This window comes from Chiloscyllium plagiosum, unplaced genomic scaffold, assembly GCF_037043375.1.
Source record: "Chiloscyllium plagiosum isolate Xiang-an unplaced genomic scaffold, Cpla_swu_hap1 HiC_scaffold_2, whole genome shotgun sequence".
Taxonomy (NCBI): Eukaryota; Metazoa; Chordata; class Chondrichthyes; order Orectolobiformes; family Hemiscylliidae; genus Chiloscyllium; species Chiloscyllium plagiosum.
The window spans coordinates 46706351-46714637 of NW_028270140.1; positions in this window are offsets into that span (position 1 = coordinate 46706351).

Consider the following 8287-nt stretch of genomic DNA (forward strand, 5'->3'; position numbering starts at 1 on the left):
GCATGCTTGCCTTCATTGACTGGTGTACAAGAACACCCAGTTCTCTCTGTACTGCTCCTTTACCTAACTTGACTCCATTTAGGTAGTAATCTGCCTTCCTGTTCTTGCCACCAAAGTGGATAACCACACATTTATCCACATTAAACTGCATCTGCCATGCATCTGACCACTCACCTAGCCTGTGCAGGTCACCCTGTAATCTCCTAACATCCTCCTCACATTTCACCCTGCCACCCAGCTTAGTATCATCAGCAAATTTGCTGGTATTACTTTTAATACCTTCATCTATATCATTAATGTACATTGTAAAAAGCTGCGATCCCAGTACTGATCCCTGCGGTACCCCACTGGTCACTGCCTGCCATTCCGAAAGGGAGCCGTTTATCACTACTTTGTTTCCTGTCAGCCAACCAACTTTCAATCCAAGTTAGTACTTTGCCCCCAATGTGCCCTAATTTTGCTCACTAACCTCCTATGTGGGACTTTATCAAAGGCTTTCTGAAAGTCCAGGTATACTACATCTACTGGGTCTCCCTTGTACATCCTCAAAAAATTCCAGAAGATTAGTCAAGCATGATTTCCCCTTCATAAATCCATGCTGACTCTGACCTATCCTGTTACTACTATCAAGATGTGTCGTAATTTCATCCTTTATAATAGACTCCAGCATCTTTCCCACCACTGAGGTCAGACTAACTGGTCTATAATTTCCTGCTTTCTCTCTCCCACCTTTCTTAAAAGTAGGACAACATTAGCCACCCTCCAATCCGCAGGAACTGATCCTGAATCTATCAAACTCTGGAAAATAATCACCAACGCATCCACGATTTCTAGAGCCACCTCCTTCAGTACCCTGGGGTGTAGACCATCAGGCCCCGGGGACTTATCAGCCTTCAGACCTAACAGTCTCTCCAACACCATTTCCTGTCTAATATAAATTCCCTTCAGTTCAGTCCTTCAGCCACTATTACATCTGGGAGATTGCTCGTGTCTTCCCCAGTGAACACAGATCTGAAGTACCAATTCAACTCTTCTGCCATTTCTTTGTTCCTCGTAATAAATTCACCCGTTTGTCTTCAAGGGCCTAATTTTAGTCTTAGCCATTTTTTTTCTTTTCACATACCTAAAAAAGCCTTTACTGTCCTCCTTTATATTTTTGGTCAGTTTACTTCGTGCCTTATTTTTTCTTTGCGTATTTCCTTCTTAGTAATCCTCTGTTGTTCTTTAAAAGCTTCCCAGTCCTCCGATTTCCCACTCACCTTTGCTATGTTATACTTTTTCCCTTTTGTCTTTATATGGTCCTTAACTTCCCTCATCAGCCACGGCCACCCCTGCCTCCCCTTAGGATTCAAAGTTTGGGAGAAGATTTGTAGCTCGGGTGCTCTTTGTTGTGGTTCTGTTCGCTGAGCTGGGAATTTGTGTTGCAGACGTTTCGTCCCCTGTCTCGGTGACATTCTCAGTGCTTGGGAGCCTCCTGTGAAGCGCTTCTGTGATGTTTCCTCTGGCATTTATAGTGGTTTGTCTCTGCCGTTTCCAGTTGTCAGTTCCAGCTTCCGCTGCAGTGATTGGTATATTGGGTCCAGGTCGATGTGTTTGTTGATAGAATCTGTGGATGAGTGCCATGCCTTTAGGAATTCCCTGGCTGTTCTCGATTTGGCTTGCCCTATAATAGTAGTGTTGTCCCAGTCGAACTCATGTTGCTTGTTGTCTGCGTGTGTGGCTACTAAGGATAGCTGGTCGTGTCGTTTCGTGGCTAGTTGGTTTTCTTGGATATGGATCGTTAGCTGTCTTCCTGTTTGTCCTATGTAGTGTTTTGTGCAGTCCTTGCATGGGATTTTGTACACTACGTTATTTTTGCTCATGTTGGGTATCGGGTCCTTCGTTCTGGTGAGTTGTTGTCTGAGTATGGCTGTTGGTTTGCGTGCTGTTATAAGTCCTAGTGGTCGCAGTAGTCTGGCTGTCAGTTCGGAAATGCTCCTGATGTATGGTAGTGTGGCTAGTCCTTTGGGTTGTGGCATGTCCTCGTTCCGTGGTCTTTTCCTTAGGCATCTGTTGATGAAGTTGCGCGGGTATCCGTTTTTGGCGAATACCTTGTATAGGTGTTCCTCTTCTTTTTGCAGTTCTGGTGTACTGCAGTGTGTTGTGGCCCTTTTGAACAGTGTCTTGATGCAACTTCATTTGTGTGTGTTGGGTGGTTGCTTTCGTAGTTCAGGACTTGGTCTGTGTGTGTGGCTTTCCTGTAAACCTTTGTAGTGAATTCTCCGTTTGGTGTTATCTGAACCATCACGTCTAGGAATGAGAGTTGGCTATCCTTTTCTTCCTCTCTCGTGAATCGGATTCCTGTGAGTGTGGCGTTGATGATCCGGTGTGTGTTCTCTATTTCTGTGTTTTTAATGATTACAAAGGTGTCATCCACATATCTGACCCAGAGTTTGGGTTGAATTTGCGGTAAGACAGGGCGGCACGGTGGCACAGTGGTTAGCACTGTTGCCTCACAGCGCCAGAGACCCGGGTTCAATTCCTGCCTCAGGCGACTGACTGAGTTTGCATGTTCTCCCCGTGTCTGCGTGGGTTTCCTCCGGGTGCTCCGGTTTCCTCCCACAGTCCAAAGATGTGCAGGGTCAGGTGAATTGACCATGCTAAATTGCCCATAGTATTAGGTAAGGGGTAAATGTAGGGGTATGGGTGGGTTGCGCTTCGGCGGGGCGGTGTGGACTTGTTGGGCCGAAGGGCCTGTTTCCACACTGTAAGTAATCTAATCTAATCTAATCTAAAAAAAAACTGTTTGTTCTAATCTTTGCATTCCCGCTTCTGCTATGAGTCCAGAGATGGGTGAGCCCATGGGTGTGCTGTTGATTTGTTCATATATTTGGTTGTTGAATGTGAAGTGTGTTGTGAGATACAGATCCAGTAGTTTGAGTATGCAGTCTTTGTTGATAGGTTCCCCGTCTTGTTGTCTGTTCTGTATGTCCAGCAGGTTGGCTATTGTTTCTCTGGCTAGGGTTTTGTCGATAGAGGTGAACAGTGCCATTATATCGAATGAGACCATAGTTTCTTCCTTGTCAATGTGTATATTTCTGATGATGTCCAAGAATTCCTGTGTTGATTGTATAGAGTGTCTGGATCCGCTGATCAGGTGTTTCAGTTTCTGCTGTAATTCTTTAGCCAGTTTGTGTGATGGTGTCCCTGGTAGTGATACTATGGGTCTGAGTGGGATGTCTGGTTTGTGCACTTTAGGTAGTCCATAGAATCTGGGGGTGTTGTTGCTTTCAGGTTTCATTCTTTGTAGGTCAAACCTGGTTATCTGTCCGTTTTTTTTGTAGGTTCCTCAGTGTGTTGTTTATCCTATTGGTGAGCTGTGGGGTGGGGTCAACCTCCCTCTTTTCGTAGGTGTTGGTATCTGCAAGTAGTTGTTGTGCTTTTTGGATGTACTCTGCTTTGTCCAGGATGATCGTCATTCTGCCTTTGTCTGCTGGTAGTATGATTATGTTCTTATCGTTTCTTAGTGATTTTAGTGCTTCCCTCTCCTTGGTGTTGAGGTTATGTGTTTGTCTTTTCCTTGTTATCAGGGGTACGATACTTTGTCTCACTGTTTGTTGTGTCTCTTCTGTCAGTCCATTGTTCCTGAGTGTGCATTCTAGTGCTGCTAAGAAGTCTGCTGTCTTGGCGTCCCTGTGGTTGTAGTTGAGTCCCTTAGCCAGTATTGTTCCTTCCATCAACTTTGGCACACTCTGGAAACACAGAGACCACTACAACACGCTGTCTCACAATCCTGGTACACACCAGGATTTGCTGCAGCTGCCCAAGCCTTGCTGTTACAGTGTCTCATCTACCTGCAGAACAACACAGGAAAGCCTGCTGTCAGGTATAACCACTTACCAGCTCCTGAGGAGCCTTTCAGCCACTTGTAGATGGACTTTGTTCACATGCTCCAACAACAAGATTGCAAATAGATCCTTGTCATCATCGACATGTGGGGAATGCTTCCATCCATTTAGAGAAGAAGAAAAGGGTAGTGCACGAGCTGTGGGAAAATGCCTCCTAAGGGATGTCATCCCCAGATTCAGGGTCCCCAGTAACACAGACAGACAGGGGACTCGCTTCACTGATCAGCTCATGACTGGCATTAACGAGGCATTGAGGTTACTGTGGAGACACCACATCCCCTACCAACCCCAGACATCAGGCATGGTCAAGCAGATGAATGACACCCTTAAAACCACACTGAACAAGATCCCCCAAGACACAGGACTGACCTGGCCAGACGCCTTGCTGCTAACTCTTTACACTATACGTGGTCAAGCAAACCGCACGACCGTACTCACCCCTTTTGAGGTGCTCATGGAGTGACGTACGCCCACCACTACCAGGTCCCCAAAGCTCTCCATGGACACAGCCCTTCCCCTAACACAAGAGGCCTTGCTGAATTATGTACAAGCCCTCAGTAGCAGCATTAATGTAAAGCATGACCAGGCCAGAGCCGTGCTGCTCACACTCCAAACACTGCCCATTCATCCATTCCGACCCAGTCCCTTCCATTCCCAAAGCCCATGACCCACAGCAGACGAGCCCTTGCTGCTCTCGACCCAATGACACCCCCGATACAACCCTGCGGTTGCACATGGAAGCCCACAAACTCACCACCACACTAGAGGAGGTGGCGAACTCCACAGCAGACGCACTCGCCCAGCTGAATGCAGAGGCTGTTACCATCCGTACTGTGGCTCTGCAGAACAGGATGGCCCTGGACTACCTGCTCGCTGCGAAAGGGGGCACATATGCCCTCATTGGTGCTGACTGCTGCACTTACATTCCTGACCCCAGTGAAAACATCACACACCTGGCCCAATTTATCCAGCAGGCAGCTTCTGTCCTTATGATCAGAGCTCCCACAGGGACCTATGGGACTAGGCAGCCTCCTGGCTGGGCTCAGGGTACAACCCTACTACAGGAATTGATAGCGTTCATTGTTATCATTGCTGGGATTGTGGCACTGGCCACGGCCATCCGACTGTGCTGTTCACACCTCTGCCTCCTTCACTACTCAGCTAGCACCGATCCACTGGGGGAACGTCCCTGCCAGTGACATTCCCACAACCTGCTGTACATCTCTATGACTCTATGACCTCTTCTCTGTAACAGTTCCAACAACTTCACTAGGAAATGCTCATCCTGGAGTTCAGTTACTAGTGGTGTACTGCATGGATCTGTTTTGGGCCCTCTGCTGTTTGTCGTTTTTATAAGTGATCTGGATGAGGATGTAGAAGGATGGGTCAGTAAATTTGTGAATGACACTAAGAATGGTGGAGTTGTGGATAGTGCCAAAGGATATTGCAGGTTACAGAGGGACATAGATAATCCGCAGTGTTGGGCTGAGGTGGCAAATGGAGTTTAATGCAGAAAAATGTGAGGTGATTCATTCTGGAAGGAGCAACAGGAATAAACAGTTAATAGGCTAACAGTAAGATTCTTGGCAGTGTAGATGAGCAGAGGGATCTCTGTGTCCAGGTACATAAATCCCTGAAAGTAGCCACCCAGGTTGATAAGAAAGTATACCGTGTGTTAGCTTTTATGGGTAGAGGGATTGAGTTTCGGAGCCATGAGGTCATGCTGCAGCTGTACAAAACTCTGGTGCAGTCAACTTGGAGTACCGGGTACAGTTCTGGTCACCGCATTATAGGAAGGATGTGGAAGCTTTGGAAAGTGTTCAGAGGAGATTTACTGGGATGTTGACAGTTTTGGAGGGAAAGGTGCAGTTACATTGTTGGGGCTGTATTACAGGCCTCCCAACAGTGAGCGTGATGTAGAAGAATAAATAGGTAAACAGACAATGGAAAGATGTGGAGGCAATAGGGTAGTGGTGATGGAATACACTTAACGTCAGAGGTCTGGATGGGGTAGAATTTGTACGAAGTGTCCAGGAGAGTTTTCTAGAGTAGTACGTCAATAGTCCGACGAGGGAAGGGGCCATGTTGGACCTGGTACTGGGGAACGAACCAGGACAGATAGTAGAAGTTGCGGTGGGGGATTTCTTTGGAAACAGTGACCACAATTCTGTAAGTTTTAGAATACTCGTGGATAAAGAAGTGAAGAGAAGGAAAGCATACTAAACTGGCCAATTATATCAAAATCAGGCAGGAGCTGGGAAATGTGGATTGGACACAACTATTTGAAGGGAAGTCCACATTTGAGATGTGGGAGGCTTTCAAAGCTAGTGCAGAATACGCATGTCCCGTTGAAGGTAAAGGATAGGAAGGGCAAGATTAGTGAACCGTGGATGACAGAAGAAATTGTACGACCAGCCAAGAGGAAAAGGGAAACGTACATAAGGTCCAGGCAGCTAAGAACAGAACGGGCCCTGGAGGAATATCAGAAGAATAGGACAAGTCTTAAATGAGGAATCAAGTGGGCTAAAAGGGGTCATGAAATAGCTTGAGAGCAGAATTAAGGAGAATCCCAAAGCATTTTATTCTAATATAAGCAGCAAGCGGGTGACTAGAGAAAGGATTGGTCCACTGAAGGATAACGAAGGAAGGCTATGTGTCGAACCTGAGAGAATGGGTGAGATTCTGAATGATTACTTTGCATCAGTGTTCATGTTGTGGATAACATTGACATAAGTAGGGAGGATGTGTTGGGTAGGCTAGAGGTTATTAAGGTGGACCAATCCCCAGGACCGGATGGGATCTATGGGTTGCTGAGGGAGGCAAGAGAGGAAATAGCTGGGGCCCTGACAGATATCTTTGTGGAATCCTTAAACAGGTGAGGTGCCAGAGGACTGGAGGGTTGTTCATGTTGTCCCCCTGTACATTCCAGGTAAGTACAGACCAGTCAGCCTGACGTCAGTGGTGGGAAGGTTGGAGAAGGTACTGAGGGATAGGATCTATTTATATTTAGAAAAGAATGGACTTATCAGTGAGAGGCAACATGGTTTTGTACAGGCGAGATCGTGCCTTTCCAACTTAATAGAGTTCTTCGTGGAAGTGACCAAGTTGTTAGATGAAGGAAGGGCTGTTGGTGTCATATGCATGGACTTTAGTAAGGCGTTTGATAAGGTTCCCCAAAGTAGGCTAAAGGAGAAAATGAAGTCATACGGTGTGCAGGATGTTCTAGCGAGGTGGATAAAGAACTGGTTGAACAACAGGAGACAGAGAGTAGTAGTTGAAGGGAGTTTCTCGAAATGGAGAAAGGTGACCAGTGATGTTCCACAGGGGTCAGTGCTGGGGCCACTGTTGTTTGTAATATACATAAATGATCTGGAAGAGGGCACTGTTGGTATGATCAGCAAGTTTGCAGATGACAAAGATTGGTGGAGTAGCAGAAAGCTTAAGGGACTGTCAAAGAATACAGGAGGATATAGATAGACTGGACAGTTGGGCAGCAAAGTGGCAGATGGAGTTCAATCCAGACAAATGTAAGGTAATGCATTTAGGAAAGTCTAATTCTAGAGCGAATTATACAATGAATGGAAGAGCCTTGGGAAAAGTTGATGGGCAGAGAGATCTGGGAGTGCAGGTCCATTGTACCCTGAAGGTTGCTGCACAGGTGGATAATGTGGTCAAGAAGGCATATGGTATACTTGCCTTCATTGGATGGGGTATTGAGTCCAAGAGCTGGCAGGTCATGTTAAAACTGTACAAGACATTGGTTCGGCCGCATTTAGAATACTGTGTACAGTTCTGGTCGCCGCATTACCAAAAGGATGTGGACACTTTGGAGAGGGTGCAGAGAAGGTTTACGAGGATGTTGCCTGGTATGGAAGGTGCTAGCTATGAAGAGAGGTTGAGTAGGTTAGGTTTATTTTCACTAGAAAGGAGATTGTGGAGGGAACCTGATTGAGGTTTATAAAATCATGAAGGGTATAGACAGGGTGGATAGAGATAAGGTTTTTCCCAGGGTGAAGGATTCAATCACGCTTCCAAGGTGAGAGGTGGAAAGTTTAAGGGAGAGACACGCAGTAAGTACCTCACACAGGGTGGTTGGCATTTGGAACGCGTTGCTGGCAGAGGTGGTAGAGGCAGGCACAGTAGATTCATTTAAGATGCATCAGGACAGATGCATGAGTAAGTGGGGAGCAGAGGGATACAGATGCTTAGGAATTGACCGACAGGTTTAGACAGTACATTTGGATCGGCTCAGGCTTGGAGGGCTGAAGGGCCTGTTCCTGGGCTGTAAATGTTTTGTTCTTTGAGTAGTAGGGGCGTGGAACGGCCTGCCATGCAACAGTAGTAGACTCAAACTTTAAGGGCATTTAAACAGTATTTGGATAAACATATGGATATAGCGA